At 50.0% G+C, this 17,888-nt stretch overlaps 18 non-coding genes across 18 annotated transcripts; all 18 read right to left on the bottom strand.

The window, feature by feature from the left end:
- Window positions 1-246: 246 nt before the first annotated feature.
- TRNAG-UCC (transfer RNA glycine (anticodon UCC)) lies at window positions 247-318 on the bottom strand. The gene has a single exon. It is a non-coding gene; the product is annotated as a tRNA-Gly (tRNA).
- A 333-nt stretch (window positions 319-651) lies between these two features.
- TRNAM-CAU (transfer RNA methionine (anticodon CAU)) lies at window positions 652-723 on the bottom strand. The gene has a single exon. It is a non-coding gene; the product is annotated as a tRNA-Met (tRNA).
- A 1,174-nt stretch (window positions 724-1,897) lies between these two features.
- Window positions 1,898-1,969, bottom strand: TRNAM-CAU (transfer RNA methionine (anticodon CAU)). The gene has a single exon. It is a non-coding gene; the product is annotated as a tRNA-Met (tRNA).
- Window positions 1,970-4,402: 2,433 nt separating this feature from the next.
- TRNAM-CAU (transfer RNA methionine (anticodon CAU)) lies at window positions 4,403-4,474 on the bottom strand. The gene has a single exon. It is a non-coding gene; the product is annotated as a tRNA-Met (tRNA).
- A 2,028-nt stretch (window positions 4,475-6,502) lies between these two features.
- Window positions 6,503-6,574, bottom strand: TRNAG-UCC (transfer RNA glycine (anticodon UCC)). Its single transcript has one exon. It is a non-coding gene; the product is annotated as a tRNA-Gly (tRNA).
- A 331-nt stretch (window positions 6,575-6,905) lies between these two features.
- On the bottom strand, window positions 6,906-6,977 carry TRNAM-CAU (transfer RNA methionine (anticodon CAU)). Its single transcript has one exon. It is a non-coding gene; the product is annotated as a tRNA-Met (tRNA).
- A 782-nt stretch (window positions 6,978-7,759) lies between these two features.
- TRNAG-UCC (transfer RNA glycine (anticodon UCC)) lies at window positions 7,760-7,831 on the bottom strand. The gene has a single exon. It is a non-coding gene; the product is annotated as a tRNA-Gly (tRNA).
- Window positions 7,832-9,016: 1,185 nt separating this feature from the next.
- TRNAG-UCC (transfer RNA glycine (anticodon UCC)) lies at window positions 9,017-9,088 on the bottom strand. The gene has a single exon. It is a non-coding gene; the product is annotated as a tRNA-Gly (tRNA).
- Window positions 9,089-9,419: 331 nt separating this feature from the next.
- On the bottom strand, window positions 9,420-9,491 carry TRNAM-CAU (transfer RNA methionine (anticodon CAU)). The gene has a single exon. It is a non-coding gene; the product is annotated as a tRNA-Met (tRNA).
- A 782-nt stretch (window positions 9,492-10,273) lies between these two features.
- Window positions 10,274-10,345, bottom strand: TRNAG-UCC (transfer RNA glycine (anticodon UCC)). The gene has a single exon. It is a non-coding gene; the product is annotated as a tRNA-Gly (tRNA).
- A 331-nt stretch (window positions 10,346-10,676) lies between these two features.
- TRNAM-CAU (transfer RNA methionine (anticodon CAU)) lies at window positions 10,677-10,748 on the bottom strand. The gene has a single exon. It is a non-coding gene; the product is annotated as a tRNA-Met (tRNA).
- Window positions 10,749-11,530: 782 nt separating this feature from the next.
- Window positions 11,531-11,602, bottom strand: TRNAG-UCC (transfer RNA glycine (anticodon UCC)). The gene has a single exon. It is a non-coding gene; the product is annotated as a tRNA-Gly (tRNA).
- Window positions 11,603-11,933: 331 nt separating this feature from the next.
- TRNAM-CAU (transfer RNA methionine (anticodon CAU)) lies at window positions 11,934-12,005 on the bottom strand. The gene has a single exon. It is a non-coding gene; the product is annotated as a tRNA-Met (tRNA).
- A 1,176-nt stretch (window positions 12,006-13,181) lies between these two features.
- On the bottom strand, window positions 13,182-13,253 carry TRNAM-CAU (transfer RNA methionine (anticodon CAU)). Its single transcript has one exon. It is a non-coding gene; the product is annotated as a tRNA-Met (tRNA).
- A 1,173-nt stretch (window positions 13,254-14,426) lies between these two features.
- On the bottom strand, window positions 14,427-14,498 carry TRNAM-CAU (transfer RNA methionine (anticodon CAU)). The gene has a single exon. It is a non-coding gene; the product is annotated as a tRNA-Met (tRNA).
- Window positions 14,499-15,672: 1,174 nt separating this feature from the next.
- TRNAM-CAU (transfer RNA methionine (anticodon CAU)) lies at window positions 15,673-15,744 on the bottom strand. Its single transcript has one exon. It is a non-coding gene; the product is annotated as a tRNA-Met (tRNA).
- Window positions 15,745-16,925: 1,181 nt separating this feature from the next.
- TRNAM-CAU (transfer RNA methionine (anticodon CAU)) lies at window positions 16,926-16,997 on the bottom strand. The gene has a single exon. It is a non-coding gene; the product is annotated as a tRNA-Met (tRNA).
- A 782-nt stretch (window positions 16,998-17,779) lies between these two features.
- On the bottom strand, window positions 17,780-17,851 carry TRNAG-UCC (transfer RNA glycine (anticodon UCC)). Its single transcript has one exon. It is a non-coding gene; the product is annotated as a tRNA-Gly (tRNA).
- Window positions 17,852-17,888: the final 37 nt, after the last annotated feature.

Genomic DNA, 17,888 nt, shown 5'->3' with positions numbered 1-17,888 from the left:
TGCTGGGACCAAGGCCCGTCAGGGCAAGGCGAATAGGCCTTTGTCAGGCCTTCGTCAGGGCTTTGTCGGGGAGGGGCCAGGAGCCCTGCTCGCTTCAATCCCCTCACCGATAGACAGTTGCAGAAACTAGGATGCAAGAACCTTTCCTGGATGGGGTTTTGATTTTCACGAAAAGTGTGTCAGCTTTGCTTTCAGCATGAGTCGGATTTCCAAAAAATGCATTTTGAACAATTTAAAGATTTGATCTGCGTTGGCCGGGAATCGAACCCGGGTCAACTGCTTGGAAGGCAGCTATGCTCACCACTATACCACCAACGCCTGCCTGTCTGGGCTATCTGATGGAGCGGCCCTTAGAAATAAGAATAAGTCATTGGCTGGGAATGAAAAAAGCTTGCGCGTTTGACGCAGAAGCAGTTCGCATCATGAGGTCTTGCCGGTCAGCCCAACATTTCCCCGGGACCCCTTAAAAAAGGAGCTTGGTTTTAAGTTTGGTTTGATTGAACAGTACATTTTGTTGGCTGGGCTGGGACCCTCTCCTATTTAGCGCAAGAGTGGAACGAGGCAGCAAGTTCAAGGAATGACATTGCATCCAGGCACTTACAGCTCTTTGTGCCCTAATGCCATGACACAAAAACATAATTTGAAAAAAGTTAGCAGAGGATGGTTTCGATCCATCGACCTCTGGGTTATGGGCCCAGCACGCTTCCGCTGCGCCACTCTGCTGGTTGGAGAACAAAAGCTTTTCTGGGCTTTTACAGCCTACAAACCGACAACCCTAGACCCATTTTCGAGTGAAGCGGGCAGTAGGCCTTACAAAGCCAAACAACCTGCAACCACGCACTCCCATCCCATGGCCTTTTGCAGACAGGCCTCATTTCTCTAGCTCACACCCTAACTGCCAACACCCCTTCCCCTTCTCTCTCTGTCTCTCTCTCTCTGTCTCTCTCTCTCATTCTCTCTCTCTCGCAAATAGATACTTTACTTCCCAGGTGCAACAAAACAAGCCTTCTCGAGCTGGCAGATATGGGAAGGAAGGAAGGAAGGGCCAGTTTGGAAACTCAACTCAATTACCATAAATCCCCTGCTAAGGGTTATGGGAGGGAGGAATGAAGGAACTTTGCTTCAGGGAAAGGGCTGCTGCTGCTTCAGCATGTGAGGAGCGCAGCCACACGTTTCACCTTCTTCAGTATGTTGGTTTACAGGATGAGAGAGATCCTGAAACCTCACTCTAATAGGCTGAGGTGCTGTGCTCGGTGGCCTGCTGGGACCTTGGCCCGTCAGGGCAAGGCGAATAGGCCTTTGTCAGGCCTTTGTCGGGGAGGGGCCAGGAGCCCTGCTCGCTTCAATCCCCTCACCGATAGACAGTTGCAGAAACTAGGATGCAAGAACCTTTCCTGGATGGGGTTTTGATTTTCACGAAAAGTGTGTCAGCTTTGCTTTCAGCATGAGTCTGATTTCCAAAAAATGCATTTTGAACAATTTAAAGATTTGATCTGCGTTGGCCGGGAATCGAACCGGGGTCAACTGCTTGGAAGGCAGCTATGCTCACCACTATACCACCAACGCCTGCCTGTCTGGGCTATCTGATGGAGCGGCCCTTAGAAATAAGAATAAGTCATTGGCTGGGAATGAAAAAAGCTTGCGTTTGACGCAGAAGCAGTTCGCATCATGAGGTCTTGCCGGTCAGCCCAACATTTCCCCGGGACCCCTTAAAAAAGGAGCTTGGTTTTAAGTTTGGTTTGATTGAACAGTACATTTTGTTGGCTGGGCTGGGACCCTCTCCTATTTAGCGCAAGAGTGGAACGAGGCAGCAAGTTCAAGGAATGACATTGCATCCAGGCACTTACAGCTCTTTGTGCCCTAATGCCATGACACAAAAACATAATTTGAAAAAAGTTAGCAGAGGATGGTTTCGATCCATCGACCTCTGGGTTATGGGCCCAGCACGCTTCCGCTGCGCCACTCTGCTGGTTGGAGAACAAGAGCTTTTATGGGCTTTTACAGCCTACAAACCGACAACCCTAGACCCAGTTTCGAGTGAAGCGGGCAGTAGGCCTTACAAAGCCAAACAACCTGCAACCACGCACTCCCATCCCATGGCCTTTTGCAGACAGGCCTCATTTCTCTAGCTCACACCCTAACTGCCAACACCCCTTCCCCTTCTCTCTCTGTCTCTCTCTCTCTGTCTCTCTCTCTCATTCTCTCTCTCTCGCAAATAGATACTTTACTTCCCAGGTGCAACAAAACAAGCCTTCTCGAGCTGGCAGATATGGGAAGGAAGGAAGGAAGGGCCAGTTTGGAAACTCAACTCAATTACCATAAATCCCCTGCTAAGGGTTATGGGAGGGAGGAATGAAGGAACTTTGCTTCAGGGAAAGGGCTGCTGCTGCTTCAGCATGTGAGGAGCGCAGCCACACGTTTCACCTTCTTCAGTATGTTGGTTTACAGGATGAGAGAGATCCTGAAACCTCACTCTAATAGGCTGAGGTGCTGTGCTCGGTGGCCTGCTGGGACCAAGGCCCGTCAGGGCAAGGCGAATAGGCCTTTGTCAGGCCTTCGTCAGGGCTTTGTCGGGGAGGGGCCAGGAGCCCTGCTCGCTTCAATCCCCTCACCGATAGACAGTTGCAGAAACTAGGATACAAGAACCTTTCCTGGATGGGGTTTTGATTTTCACGAAAAGTGTGTCAGCTTTGCTTTCAGCATGAGTCTGATTTCCAAAAAATGCATTTTGAACAATTTAAAGATTTGATCTGCGTTGGCCGGGAATCAAACCCGGGTCAACTGCTTGGAAGGCAGCTATGCTCACCACTATACCACCAACGCCTGCCTGTCTGGGCTATCTGATGGAGCGGCCCTTAGAAATAAGAATAAGTCATTGGCTGGGAATGAAAAAAGCTTGCGCGTTTGACGCAGAAGCAGTTCGCATCATGAGGTCTTGCCGGTCAGCCCAACATTTCCCCGGGACCCCTTAAAAAAGGAGCTTGGTTTTAAGTTTGGTTTGATTGAACAGTACATTTTGTTGGCTGGGCTGGGACCCTCTCCTATTTAGCGCAAGAGTGGAACGAGGCAGCAAGTTCAAGGAATGACATTGCATCCAGGCACTTACAGCTCTTTGTGCCCTAATGCCATGACACAAAAACATAATTTGAAAAAAGTTAGCAGAGGATGGTTTCGATCCATCGACTTCTGGGTTATGGGCCCAGCACGCTTCCGCTGCGCCACTCTGCTGGTTGGAGAACAAAAGCTTTTCTGGGCTTTTACAGCCTACAAACCGACAACCCTAGACCCATTTTCGAGTGAAGCGGGCAGTAGGCCTTACAAAGCCAAACAACCTGCAACCACGCACTCCCATCCCATGGCCTTTTGCAGACAGGCCTCATTTCTCTAGCTCACACCCTAACTGCCAACACCCCTTCCCCTTCTCTGTCTGTCTCTCTCTCTCTGTCTCTCTCTCTCATTCTCTCTCTCTCGCAAATAGATACTTTACTTCCCAGGTGCAACAAAACAAGCCTTCTCGAGCTGGCAGATATGGGAAGGAAGGAAGGAAGGGCCAGTTTGGAAACTCAACTCAATTACCATAAATCCCCTGCTAAGGGTTATGGGAGGGAGGAATGAAGGAACTTTGCTTCAGGGAAAGGGCTGCTGCTGCTTCAGCATGTGAGGAGCGCAGCCACACGTTTCACCTTCTTCAGTATGTTGGTTTACAGGATGAGAGAGATCCTGAAACCTCACTCTAATAGGCTGAGGTGCTGTGCTCGGTGGCCTGCTGGGACCTTGGCCCGTCAGGGCAAGGCGAATAGGCCTTTGTCAGGCCTTTGTCGGGGAGGGGCCAGGAGCCCTGCTCGCTTCAATCCCCTCACCGATAGACAGTTGCAGAAACTAGGATGCAAGAACCTTTCCTGGATGGGGTTTTGATTTTCACGAAAAGTGTGTCAGCTTTGCTTTCAGCATGAGTCTGATTTCCAAAAAATGCATTTTGAACAATTTAAAGATTTGATCTGCGTTGGCCGGGAATCGAACCGGGGTCAACTGCTTGGAAGGCAGCTATGCTCACCACTATACCACCAACGCCTGCCTGTCTGGGCTATCTGATGGAGCGGCCCTTAGAAATAAGAATAAGTCATTGGCTGGGAATGAAAAAAGCTTGCGTTTGACGCAGAAGCAGTTCGCATCATGAGGTCTTGCCGGTCAGCCCAACATTTCCCCGGGACCCCTTAAAAAAGGAGCTTGGTTTTAAGTTTGGTTTGATTGAACAGTACATTTTGTTGGCTGGGCTGGGACCCTCTCCTATTTAGCGCAAGAGTGGAACGAGGCAGCAAGTTCAAGGAATGACATTGCATCCAGGCACTTACAGCTCTTTGTGCCCTAATGCCATGACACAAAAACATAATTTGAAAAAAGTTAGCAGAGGATGGTTTCGATCCATCGACCTCTGGGTTATGGGCCCAGCACGCTTCCGCTGCGCCACTCTGCTGGTTGGAGAACAAAAGCTTTTCTGGGCTTTTACAGCCTACAAACCGACAACCCTAGACCCATTTTCGAGTGAAGCGGGCAGTAGGCCTTACAAAGCCAAACAACCTGCAACCACGCACTCCCATCCCATGGCCTTTTGCAGACAGGCCTCATTTCTCTAGCTCACACCCTAACTGCCAACACCCCTTCCCCTTCTCTCTCTGTCTCTCTCTCTCTGTCTCTCTCTCTCATTCTCTCTCTCTCGCAAATAGATACTTTACTTCCCAGGTGCAACAAAACAAGCCTTCTCGAGCTGGCAGATATGGGAAGGAAGGAAGGAAGGGCCAGTTTGGAAACTCAACTCAATTACCATAAATCCCCTGCTAAGGGTTATGGGAGGGAGGAATGAAGGAACTTTGCTTCAGGGAAAGGGCTGCTGCTGCTTCAGCATGTGAGGAGCGCAGCCACACGTTTCACCTTCTTCAGTATGTTGGTTTACAGGATGAGAGAGATCCTGAAACCTCACTCTAATAGGCTGAGGTGCTGTGCTCGGTGGCCTGCTGGGACCTTGGCCCGTCAGGGCAAGGCGAATAGGCCTTTGTCAGGCCTTTGTCGGGGAGGGGCCAGGAGCCCTGCTCGCTTCAATCCCCTCACCGATAGACAGTTGCAGAAACTAGGATGCAAGAACCTTTCCTGGATGGGGTTTTGATTTTCACGAAAAGTGTGTCAGCTTTGCTTTCAGCATGAGTCTGATTTCCAAAAAATGCATTTTGAACAATTTAAAGATTTGATCTGCGTTGGCCGGGAATCGAACCGGGGTCAACTGCTTGGAAGGCAGCTATGCTCACCACTATACCACCAACGCCTGCCTGTCTGGGCTATCTGATGGAGCGGCCCTTAGAAATAAGAATAAGTCATTGGCTGGGAATGAAAAAAGCTTGCGTTTGACGCAGAAGCAGTTCGCATCATGAGGTCTTGCCGGTCAGCCCAACATTTCCCCGGGACCCCTTAAAAAAGGAGCTTGGTTTTAAGTTTGGTTTGATTGAACAGTACATTTTGTTGGCTGGGCTGGGACCCTCTCCTATTTAGCGCAAGAGTGGAACGAGGCAGCAAGTTCAAGGAATGACATTGCATCCAGGCACTTACAGCTCTTTGTGCCCTAATGCCATGACACAAAAACATAATTTGAAAAAAGTTAGCAGAGGATGGTTTCGATCCATCCACCTCTGGGTTATGGGCCCAGCACGCTTCCGCTGCGCCACTCTGCTGGTTGGAGAACAAGAGCTTTTATGGGCTTTTACAGCCTACAAACCGACAACCCTAGACCCAGTTTCGAGTGAAGCGGGCAGTAGGCCTTACAAAGCCAAACAACCTGCAACCACGCACTCCCATCCCATGGCCTTTTGCAGACAGGCCTCATTTCTCTAGCTCACACCCTAACTGCCAACACCCCTTCCCCTTCTCTCTCTGTCTCTCTCTCTCTGTCTCTCTCTCTCATTCTCTCTCTCTCGCAAATAGATACTTTACTTCCCAGGTGCAACAAAACAAGCCTTCTCGAGCTGGCAGATATGGGAAGGAAGGAAGGAAGGGCCAGTTTGGAAACTCAACTCAATTACCATAAATCCCCTGCTAAGGGTTATGGGAGGGAGGAATGAAGGAACTTTGCTTCAGGGAAAGGGCTGCTGCTGCTTCAGCATGTGAGGAGCGCAGCCACACGTTTCACCTTCTTCAGTATGTTGGTTTACAGGATGAGAGAGATCCTGAAACCTCACTCTAATAGGCTGAGGTGCTGTGCTCGGTGGCCTGCTGGGACCTTTGCCCGTCAGGGCAAGGCGAATAGGCCTTTGTCAGGCCTTCGTCAGGGCTTTGTCGGGGAGGGGCCAGGAGCCCTGCTCGCTTCAATCCCCTCACCGATAGACAGTTGCAGAAACTAGGATGCAAGAACCTTTCCTGGATGGGGTTTTGATTTTCACGAAAAGTGTGTCAGCTTTGCTTTCAGCATGAGTCTGATTTCCAAAAAATGCATTTTGAACAATTTAAAGATTTGATCTGCGTTGGCCGGGAATCGAACCCGGGTCAACTGCTTGGAAGGCAGCTATGCTCACCACTATACCACCAACGCCTGCCTGTCTGGGCTATCTGATGGAGCGGCCCTTAGAAATAAGAATAAGTCATTGGCTGGGAATGAAAAAAGCTTGCGTTTGACGCAGAAGCAGTTCGCATCATGAGGTCTTGCCGGTCAGCCCAACATTTCCCCGGGACCCCTTAAAAAAGGAGCTTGGTTTTAAGTTTGGTTTGATTGAACAGTACATTTTGTTGGCTGGGCTGGGACCCTCTCCTATTTAGCGCAAGAGTGGAACGAGGCAGCAAGTTCAAGGAATGACATTGCATCCAGGCACTTACAGCTCTTTGTGCCCTAATGCCATGACACAAAAACATAATTTGAAAAAAGTTAGCAGAGGATGGTTTCGATCCATCGACCTCTGGGTTATGGGCCCAGCACGCTTCCGCTGCGCCACTCTGCTGGTTGGAGAACAAGAGCTTTTCTGGGCTTTTACAGCCTACAAACCGACAACCCTAGACCCAGTTTCGAGTGAAGCGGGCAGTAGGCCTTACAAAGCCAAACAACCTGCAACCACGCACTCCCATCCCATGGCCTTTTGCAGACAGGCCTCATTTCTCTAGCTCACACCCTAACTGCCAACACCCCTTCCCCTTCTCTCTCTGTCTCTCTCTCTCTGTCTCTCTCTCTCATTCTCTCTCTCTCGCAAATAGATACTTTACTTCCCAGGTGCAACAAAACAAGCCTTCTCGAGCTGGCAGATATGGGAAGGAAGGAAGGAAGGGCCAGTTTGGAAACTCAACTCAATTACCATAAATCCCCTGCTAAGGGTTATGGGAGGGAGGAATGAAGGAACTTTGCTTCAGGGAAAGGGCTGCTGCTGCTTCAGCATGTGAGGAGCGCAGCCACACGTTTCACCTTCTTCAGTATGTTGGTTTACAGGATGAGAGAGATCCTGAAACCTCACTCTAATAGGCTGAGGTGCTGTGCTCGGTGGCCTGCTGGGACCAAGGCCCGTCAGGGCAAGGCGAATAGGCCTTTGTCAGGCCTTCGTCAGGGCTTTGTCGGGGAGGGGCCAGGAGCCCTGCTCGCTTCAATCCCCTCACCGATAGACAGTTGCAGAAACTAGGATGCAAGAACCTTTCCTGGATGGGGTTTTGATTTTCACGAAAAGTGTGTCAGCTTTGCTTTCAGCATGAGTCTGATTTCCAAAAAATGCATTTTGAACAATTTAAAGATTTGATCTGCGTTGGCCGGGAATCGAACCCGGGTCAACTGCTTGGAAGGCAGCTATGCTCACCACTATACCACCAACGCCTGCCTGTCTGGGCTATCTGATGGAGCGGCCCTTAGAAATAAGAATAAGTCATTGGCTGGGAATGAAAAAAGCTTGCGTTTGATGCAGAAGCAGTTCGCATCATGAGGTCTTGCCGGTCAGCCCAACATTTCCCCGGGACCCCTTAAAAAAGGAGCTTGGTTTTAAGTTTGGTTTGATTGAACAGTACATTTTGTTGGCTGGGCTGGGACCCTCTCCTATTTAGCGCAAGAGTGGAACGAGGCAGCAAGTTCAAGGAATGACATTGCATCCAGGCACTTACAGCTCTTTGTGCCCTAATGCCATGACACAAAAACATAATTTGAAAAAAGTTAGCAGAGGATGGTTTCGATCCATCCACCTCTGGGTTATGGGCCCAGCACGCTTCCGCTGCGCCACTCTGCTGGTTGGAGAACAAGAGCTTTTATGGGCTTTTACAGCCTACAAACCGACAACCCTAGACCCAGTTTCGAGTGAAGCGGGCAGTAGGCCTTACAAAGCCAAACAACCTGCAACCACGCACTCCCATCCCATGGCCTTTTGCAGACAGGCCTCATTTCTCTAGCTCACACCCTAACTGCCAACACCCCTTCCCCTTCTCTCTCTGTCTCTCTCTCTCTGTCTCTCTCTCTCATTCTCTCTCTCTCGCAAATAGATACTTTACTTCCCAGGTGCAACAAAACAAGCCTTCTCGAGCTGGCAGATATGGGAAGGAAGGAAGGAAGGGCCAGTTTGGAAACTCAACTCAATTACCATAAATCCCCTGCTAAGGGTTATGGGAGGGAGGAATGAAGGAACTTTGCTTCAGGGAAAGGGCTGCTGCTGCTTCAGCATGTGAGGAGCGCAGCCACACGTTTCACCTTCTTCAGTATGTTGGTTTACAGGATGAGAGAGATCCTGAAACCTCACTCTAATAGGCTGAGGTGCTGTGCTCGGTGGCCTGCTGGGACCAAGGCCCGTCAGGGCAAGGCGAATAGGCCTTTGTCAGGCCTTCGTCAGGGCTTTGTCGGGGAGGGGCCAGGAGCCCTGCTCGCTTCAATCCCCTCACCGATAGACAGTTGCAGAAACTAGGATGCAAGAACCTTTCCTGGATGGGGTTTTGATTTTCACGAAAAGTGTGTCAGCTTTGCTTTCAGCATGAGTCTGATTTCCAAAAAATGCATTTTGAACAATTTAAAGATTTGATCTGCGTTGGCCGGGAATCGAACCCGGGTCAACTGCTTGGAAGGCAGCTATGCTCACCACTATACCACCAACGCCTGCCTGTCTGGGCTATCTGATGGAGCGGCCCTTAGAAATAAGAATAAGTCATTGGCTGGGAATGAAAAAAGCTTGCGTTTGATGCAGAAGCAGTTCGCATCATGAGGTCTTGCCGGTCAGCCCAACATTTCCCCGGGACCCCTTAAAAAAGGAGCTTGGTTTTAAGTTTGGTTTGATTGAACAGTACATTTTGTTGGCTGGGCTGGGACCCTCTCCTATTTAGCGCAAGAGTGGAACGAGGCAGCAAGTTCAAGGAATGACATTGCATCCAGGCACTTACAGCTCTTTGTGCCCTAATGCCATGACACAAAAACATAATTTGAAAAAAGTTAGCAGAGGATGGTTTCGATCCATCGACCTCTGGGTTATGGGCCCAGCACGCTTCCGCTGCGCCACTCTGCTGGTTGGAGAACAAGAGCTTTTATGGGCTTTTACAGCCTACAAACCGACAACCCTAGACCCAGTTTCGAGTGAAGCGGGCAGTAGGCCTTACAAAGCCAAACAACCTGCAACCACGCACTCCCATCCCATGGCCTTTTGCAGACAGGCCTCATTTCTCTAGCTCACACCCTAACTGCCAACACCCCTTCCCCTTCTCTCTCTGTCTCTCTCTCTCTGTCTCTCTCTCTCATTCTCTCTCTCTCGCAAATAGATACTTTACTTCCCAGGTGCAACAAAACAAGCCTTCTCGAGCTGGCAGATATGGGAAGGAAGGAAGGAAGGGCCAGTTTGGAAACTCAACTCAATTACCATAAATCCCCTGCTAAGGGTTATGGGAGGGAGGAATGAAGGAACTTTGCTTCAGGGAAAGGGCTGCTGCTGCTTCAGCATGTGAGGAGCGCAGCCACACGTTTCACCTTCTTCAGTATGTTGGTTTACAGGATGAGAGAGATCCTGAAACCTCACTCTAATAGGCTGAGGTGCTGTGCTCGGTGGCCTGCTGGGACCAAGGCCCGTCAGGGCAAGGCGAATAGGCCTTTGTCAGGCCTTCGTCAGGGCTTTGTCGGGGAGGGGCCAGGAGCCCTGCTCGCTTCAATCCCCTCACCGATAGACAGTTGCAGAAACTAGGATGCAAGAACCTTTCCTGGATGGGGTTTTGATTTTCACGAAAAGTGTGTCAGCTTTGCTTTCAGCATGAGTCTGATTTCCAAAAAATGCATTTTGAACAATTTAAAGATTTGATCTGCGTTGGCCGGGAATCGAACCCGGGTCAACTGCTTGGAAGGCAGCTATGCTCACCACTATACCACCAACGCCTGCCTGTCTGGGCTATCTGATGGAGCGGCCCTTAGAAATAAGAATAAGTCATTGGCTGGGAATGAAAAAAGCTTGCGTTTGACGCAGAAGCAGTTCGCATCATGAGGTCTTGCCGGTCAGCCCAACATTTCCCCGGGACCCCTTAAAAAAGGAGCTTGGTTTTAAGTTTGGTTTGATTGAACAGTACATTTTGTTGGCTGGGCTGGGACCCTCTCCTATTTAGCGCAAGAGTGGAACGAGGCAGCAAGTTCAAGGAATGACATTGCATCCAGGCACTTACAGCTCTTTGTGCCCTAATGCCATGACACAAAAACATAATTTGAAAAAAGTTAGCAGAGGATGGTTTCGATCCATCGACCTCTGGGTTATGGGCCCAGCACGCTTCCGCTGCGCCACTCTGCTGGTTGGAGAACAAGAGCTTTTATGGGCTTTTACAGCCTACAAACCGACAACCCTAGACCCAGTTTCGAGTGAAGCGGGCAGTAGGCCTTACAAAGCCAAACAACCTGCAACCACGCACTCCCATCCCATGGCCTTTTGCAGACAGGCCTCATTTCTCTAGCTCACACCCTAACTGCCAACACCCCTTCCCCTTCTCTCTCTGTCTCTCTCTCTCTGTCTCTCTCTCTCATTCTCTCTCTCTCGCAAATAGATACTTTACTTCCCAGGTGCAACAAAACAAGCCTTCTCGAGCTGGCAGATATGGGAAGGAAGGAAGGAAGGGCCAGTTTGGAAACTCAACTCAATTACCATAAATCCCCTGCTAAGGGTTATGGGAGGGAGGAATGAAGGAACTTTGCTTCAGGGAAAGGGCTGCTGCTGCTTCAGCATGTGAGGAGCGCAGCCACACGTTTCACCTTCTTCAGTATGTTGGTTTACAGGATGAGAGAGATCCTGAAACCTCACTCTAATAGGCTGAGGTGCTGTGCTCGGTGGCCTGCTGGGACCAAGGCCCGTCAGGGCAAGGCGAATAGGCCTTTGTCAGGCCTTCGTCAGGGCTTTGTCGGGGAGGGGCCAGGAGCCCTGCTCGCTTCAATCCCCTCACCGATAGACAGTTGCAGAAACTAGGATACAAGAACCTTTCCTGGATGGGGTTTTGATTTTCACGAAAAGTGTGTCAGCTTTGCTTTCAGCATGAGTCTGATTTCCAAAAAATGCATTTTGAACAATTTAAAGATTTGATCTGCGTTGGCCGGGAATCGAACCCGGGTCAACTGCTTGGAAGGCAGCTATGCTCACCACTATACCACCAACGCCTGCCTGTCTGGGCTATCTGATGGAGCGGCCCTTAGAAATAAGAATAAGTCATTGGCTGGGAATGAAAAAAGCTTGCGTTTGACGCAGAAGCAGTTCGCATCATGAGGTCTTGCCGGTCAGCCCAACATTTCCCCGGGACCCCTTAAAAAAGGAGCTTGGTTTTAAGTTTGGTTTGATTGAACAGTACATTTTGTTGGCTGGGCTGGGACCCTCTCCTATTTAGCGCAAGAGTGGAACGAGGCAGCAAGTTCAAGGAATGACATTGCATCCAGGCACTTACAGCTCTTTGTGCCCTAATGCCATGACACAAAAACATAATTTGAAAAAAGTTAGCAGAGGATGGTTTCGATCCATCGACCTCTGGGTTATGGGCCCAGCACGCTTCCGCTGCGCCACTCTGCTGGTTGGAGAACAAGAGCTTTTATGGGCTTTTACAGCCTACAAACCGACAACCCTAGACCCAGTTTCGAGTGAAGCGGGCAGTAGGCCTTACAAAGCCAAACAACCTGCAACCACGCACTCCCATCCCATGGCCTTTTGCAGACAGGCCTCATTTCTCTAGCTCACACCCTAACTGCCAACACCCCTTCCCCTTCTCTCTCTGTCTCTCTCTCTCTGTCTCTCTCTCTCATTCTCTCTCTCTCGCAAATAGATACTTTACTTCCCAGGTGCAACAAAACAAGCCTTCTCGAGCTGGCAGATATGGGAAGGAAGGAAGGAAGGGCCAGTTTGGAAACTCAACTCAATTACCATAAATCCCCTGCTAAGGGTTATGGGAGGGAGGAATGAAGGAACTTTGCTTCAGGGAAAGGGCTGCTGCTGCTTCAGCATGTGAGGAGCGCAGCCACACGTTTCACCTTCTTCAGTATGTTGGTTTACAGGATGAGAGAGATCCTGAAACCTCACTCTAATAGGCTGAGGTGCTGTGCTCGGTGGCCTGCTGGGACCTTGGCCCGTCAGGGCAAGGCGAATAGGCCTTTGTCAGGCCTTTGTCGGGGAGGGGCCAGGAGCCCTGCTCGCTTCAATCCCCTCACCGATAGACAGTTGCAGAAACTAGGATGCAAGAACCTTTCCTGGATGGGGTTTTGATTTTCACGAAAAGTGTGTCAGCTTTGCTTTCAGCATGAGTCTGATTTCCAAAAAATGCATTTTGAACAATTTAAAGATTTGATCTGCGTTGGCCGGGAATCAAACCCGGGTCAACTGCTTGGAAGGCAGCTATGCTCACCACTATACCACCAACGCCTGCCTGTATGGGCTATCTGATGGAGCGGCCCTTAGAAATAAGAATAAGTCATTGGCTGGGAATGAAAAAAGCTTGCGCGTTTGACGCAGAAGCAGTTCGCATCATGAGGTCTTGCCGGTCAGCCCAACATTTCCCCGGGACCCCTTAAAAAAGGAGCTTGGTTTTAAGTTTGGTTTGATTGAACAGTACATTTTGTTGGCTGGGCTGGGACCCTCTCCTATTTAGCGCAAGAGTGGAACGAGGCAGCAAGTTCAAGGAATGACATTGCATCCAGGCACTTACAGCTCTTTGTGCCCTAATGCCATGACACAAAAACATAATTTGAAAAAAGTTAGCAGAGGATGGTTTCGATCCATCGACCTCTGGGTTATGGGCCCAGCACGCTTCCGCTGCGCCACTCTGCTGGTTGGAGAACAAAAGCTTTTCTGGGCTTTTACAGCCTACAAACCGACAACCCTAGACCCATTTTCGAGTGAAGCGGGCAGTAGGCCTTACAAAGCCAAACAACCTGCAACCACGCACTCCCATCCCATGGCCTTTTGCAGACAGGCCTCATTTCTCTAGCTCACACCCTAACTGCCAACACCCCTTCCCCTTCTCTCTCTGTCTCTCTCTCTCTGTCTCTCTCTCTCATTCTCTCTCTCTCGCAAATAGATACTTTACTTCCCAGGTGCAACAAAACAAGCCTTCTCGAGCTGGCAGATATGGGAAGGAAGGAAGGAAGGGCCAGTTTGGAAACTCAACTCAATTACCATAAATCCCCTGCTAAGGGTTATGGGAGGGAGGAATGAAGGAACTTTGCTTCAGGGAAAGGGCTGCTGCTGCTTCAGCATGTGAGGAGCGCAGCCACACGTTTCACCTTCTTCAGTATGTTGGTTTACAGGATGAGAGAGATCCTGAAACCTCACTCTAATAGGCTGAGGTGCTGTGCTCGGTGGCCTGCTGGGACCTTGGCCCGTCAGGGCAAGGCAAATAGGCCTTTGTCAGGCCTTTGTCGGGGAGGGGCCAGGAGCCCTGCTCGCTTCAATCCCCTCACCGATAGACAGTTGCAGAAACTAGGATGCAAGAACCTTTCCTGGATGGGGTTTTGATTTTCACGAAAAGTGTGTCAGCTTTGCTTTCAGCATGAGTCTGATTTCCAAAAAATGCATTTTGAACATTTAAAGATTTGATCTGCGTTGGCCGGGAATCGATCCGGGGTCAACTGCTTGGAAGGCAGCTATGCTCACCACTATACCACCAACGCCTGCCTGTCTGGGCTATCTGATGGAGCGGCCCTTAGAAATAAGAATAAGTCATTGGCTGGGAATGAAAAAAGCTTGCGTTTGACGCAGAAGCAGTTCGCATCATGAGGTCTTGCCGGTCAGCCCAACATTTCCCCGGGACCCCTTAAAAAAGGAGCTTGGTTTTAAGTTTGGTTTGATTGAACAGTACATTTTGTTGGCTGGGCTGGGACCCTCTCCTATTTAGCGCAAGAGTGGAACGAGGCAGCAAGTTCAAGGAATGACATTGCATCCAGGCACTTACAGCTCTTTGTGCCCTAATGCCATGACACAAAAACATAATTTGAAAAAAGTTAGCAGAGGATGGTTTCGATCCATCGACCTCTGGGTTATGGGCCCAGCACGCTTCCGCTGCGCCACTCTGCTGGTTGGAGAACAAAAGCTTTTCTGGGCTTTTACAGCCTACAAACCGACAACCCTAGACCCATTTTCGAGTGAAGCGGGCAGTAGGCCTTACAAAGCCAAACAACCTGCAACCACGCACTCCCATCCCATGGCCTTTTGCAGACAGGCCTCATTTCTCTAGCTCACACCCTAACTGCCAACACCCCTTCCCCTTCTCTCTCTGTCTCTCTCTCTCTGTCTCTCTCTCTCATTCTCTCTCTCTCGCAAATAGATACTTTACTTCCCAGGTGCAACAAAACAAGCCTTCTCGAGCTGGCAGATATGGGAAGGAAGGAAGGAAGGGCCAGTTTGGAAACTCAACTCAATTACCATAAATCCCCTGCTAAGGGTTATGGGAGGGAGGAATGAAGGAACTTTGCTTCAGGGAAAGGGCTGCTGCTGCTTCAGCATGTGAGGAGCGCAGCCACACGTTTCACCTTCTTCAGTATGTTGGTTTACAGGATGAGAGAGATCCTGAAACCTCACTCTAATAGGCTGAGGTGCTGTGCTCGGTGGCCTGCTGGGACCTTGGCCCGTCAGGGCAAGGCGAATAGGCCTTTGTCAGGCCTTTGTCGGGGAGGGGCCAGGAGCCCTGCTCGCTTCAATCCCCTCACCGATAGACAGTTGCAGAAACTAGGATGCAAGAACCTTTCCTGGATGGGGTTTTGATTTTCACGAAAAGTGTGTCAGCTTTGCTTTCAGCATGAGTCTGATTTCCAAAAAATGCATTTTGAACAATTTAAAGATTTGATCTGCGTTGGCCGGGAGTCGAACCCGGGTCAACTGCTTGGAAGGCAGCTATGCTCACCACTATACCACCAACGCCTGCCTGTCTGGCCTATCTGATGGAGCGGCCCTTAGAAATAAGAATAAGTCATTGGCTGGGAATGAAAAAAGCTTGCGTTTGACGCAGAAGCAGTTCGCATCATGAGGTCTTGCCGGTCAGCCCAACATTTCCCCGGGACCCCTTAAAAAAGGAGCTTGGTTTTAAGTTTGGTTTGATTGAACAGTACATTTTGTTGGCTGGGCTGGGACCCTCTCCTATTTAGCGCAAGAGTGGAACGAGGCAGCAAGTTCAAGGAATGACATTGCATCCAGGCACTTACAGCTCTTTGTGCCCTAATGCCATGACACAAAAACATAATTTGAAAAAAGTTAGCAGAGGATGGTTTCGATCCATCGACCTCTGGGTTATGGGCCCAGCACGCTTCCGCTGCGCCACTCTGCTGGTTGGAGAACAAGAGCTTTTATGGGCTTTTACAGCCTACAAACCGACAACCCTAGACCCAGTTTCGAGTGAAGCGGGCAGTAGGCCTTACAAAGCCAAACAACCTGCAACCACGCACTCCCATCCCATGGCCTTTTGCAGACAGGCCTCATTTCTCTAGCTCACACCCTAACTGCCAACACCCCTTCCCCTTCTCTCTCTGTCTCTCTCTCTCTGTCTCTCTCTCTCATTCTCTCTCTCTCGCAAATAGATACTTTACTTCCCAGGTGCAACAAAACAAGCCTTCTCGAGCTGGCAGATATGGGAAGGAAGGAAGGAAGGGCCAGTTTGGAAACTCAACTCAATTACCATAAATCCCCTGCTAAGGGTTATGGGAGGGAGGAATGAAGGAACTTTGCTTCAGGGAAAGGGCTGCTGCTGCTTCAGCATGTGAGGAGCGCAGCCACATGTTTCACCTTCTTCAGTATGTTGGTTTACAGGATGAGAGAGATCCTGAAACCTCACTCTAATAGGCTGAGGTGCTGTGCTCGGTGGCCTGCTGGGACCAAGGCCCGTCAGGGCAAGGCGAATAGGCCTTTGTCAGGCCTTCGTCAGGGCTTTGTCGGGGAGGGGCCAGGAGCCCTGCTCGCTTCAATCCCCTCACCGATAGACAGTTGCAGAAACTAGGATGCAAGAACCTTTCCTGGATGGGGTTTTGATTTTCACGAAAAGTGTGTCAGCTTTGCTTTCAGCATGAGTCTGATTTCCAAAAAATGCATTTTGAACAATTTAAAGATTTGATCTGCGTTGGCAATCGAACCCGGGTCAACTGCTTGGAAGGCAGCTATGCTCACCACTATACCACCAACGCCTGCCTGTCTGGGCTATCTGATGGAGCGGCCCTTAGAAATAAGAATAAGTCATTGGCTGGGAATGAAAAAAGCTTGCGTTTGACGCAGAAGCAGTTCGCATCATGAGGTCTTGCCGGTCAGCCCAACATTTCCCCGGGACCCCTTAAAAAAGGAGCTTGGTTTTAAGTTTGGTTTGATTGAACAGTACATTTTGTTGGCTGGGCTGGGACCCTCTCCTATTTAGCGCAAGAGTGGAACGAGGCAGCAAGTTCAAGGAATGACATTGCATCCAGGCACTTACAGCTCTTTGTGCCCTAATGCCATGACACAAAAACATAATTTGAAAAAAGTTAGCAGAGGATGGTTTCGATCCATCGACCTCTGGGTTATGGGCCCAGCACGCTTCCGCTGCGCCACTCTGCTGGTTGGAGAACAAGAGCTTTTATGGGCTTTTACAGCCTACAAACCGACAACCCTAGACCCAGTTTCGAGTGAAGCGGGCAGTAGGCCTTACAAAGCCAAACAACCTGCAACCACGCACTCCCATCCCATGGCCTTTTGCAGACAGGCCTCATTTCTCTAGCTCACACCCTAACTGCCAACACCCCTTCCCCTTCTCTCTCTGTCTCTCTCTCTCTGTCTCTCTCTCTCATTCTCTCTCTCTCGCAAATAGATACTTTACTTCCCAGGTGCAACAAAACAAGCCTTCTCGAGCTGGCAGATATGGGAAGGAAGGAAGGAAGGGCCAGTTTGGAAACTCAACTCAATTACCATAAATCCCCTGCTAAGGGTTATGGGAGGGAGGAATGAAGGAACTTTGCTTCAGGGAAAGGGCTGCTGCTGCTTCAGCATGTGAGGAGCGCAGCCACACGTTTCACCTTCTTCAGTATGTTGGTTTACAGGATGAGAGAGATCCTGAAACCTCACTCTAATAGGCTGAGGTGCTGTGCTCGGTGGCCTGCTGGGACCAAGGCCCGTCAGGGCAAGGCGAATAGGCCTTTGTCAGGCCTTCGTCAGGGCTTTGTCGGGGAGGGGCCAGGAGCCCTGCTCGCTTCAATCCCCTCACCGATAGACAGTTGCAGAAACTAGGATGCAAGAACCTTTCCTGGATGGGGTTTTGATTTTCACGAAAAGTGTGTCAGCTTTGCTTTCAGCATGAGTCTGATTTCCAAAAAATGCATTTTGAACAATTTAAAGATTTGATCTGCGTTGGCCGGGAATCGAACCCGGGTCAACTGCTTGGAAGGCAGCTATGCTCACCACTATACCACCAACGCCTGCCTGTCTGGGCTATCTGATGGAGCGGCCCTTAGA

This window comes from Ambystoma mexicanum, chromosome 6q (assembly GCF_040938575.1).
Source record: "Ambystoma mexicanum isolate Mex_15411 chromosome 6q, UKY_AmexF1_1, whole genome shotgun sequence".
In the NCBI taxonomy this organism is placed as follows: Eukaryota; Metazoa; Chordata; class Amphibia; order Caudata; family Ambystomatidae; genus Ambystoma; species Ambystoma mexicanum.
The sequence above is the reverse complement of the archived record's forward strand: the minus strand, read 5'-3'. Positions and strand labels throughout refer to the sequence as shown.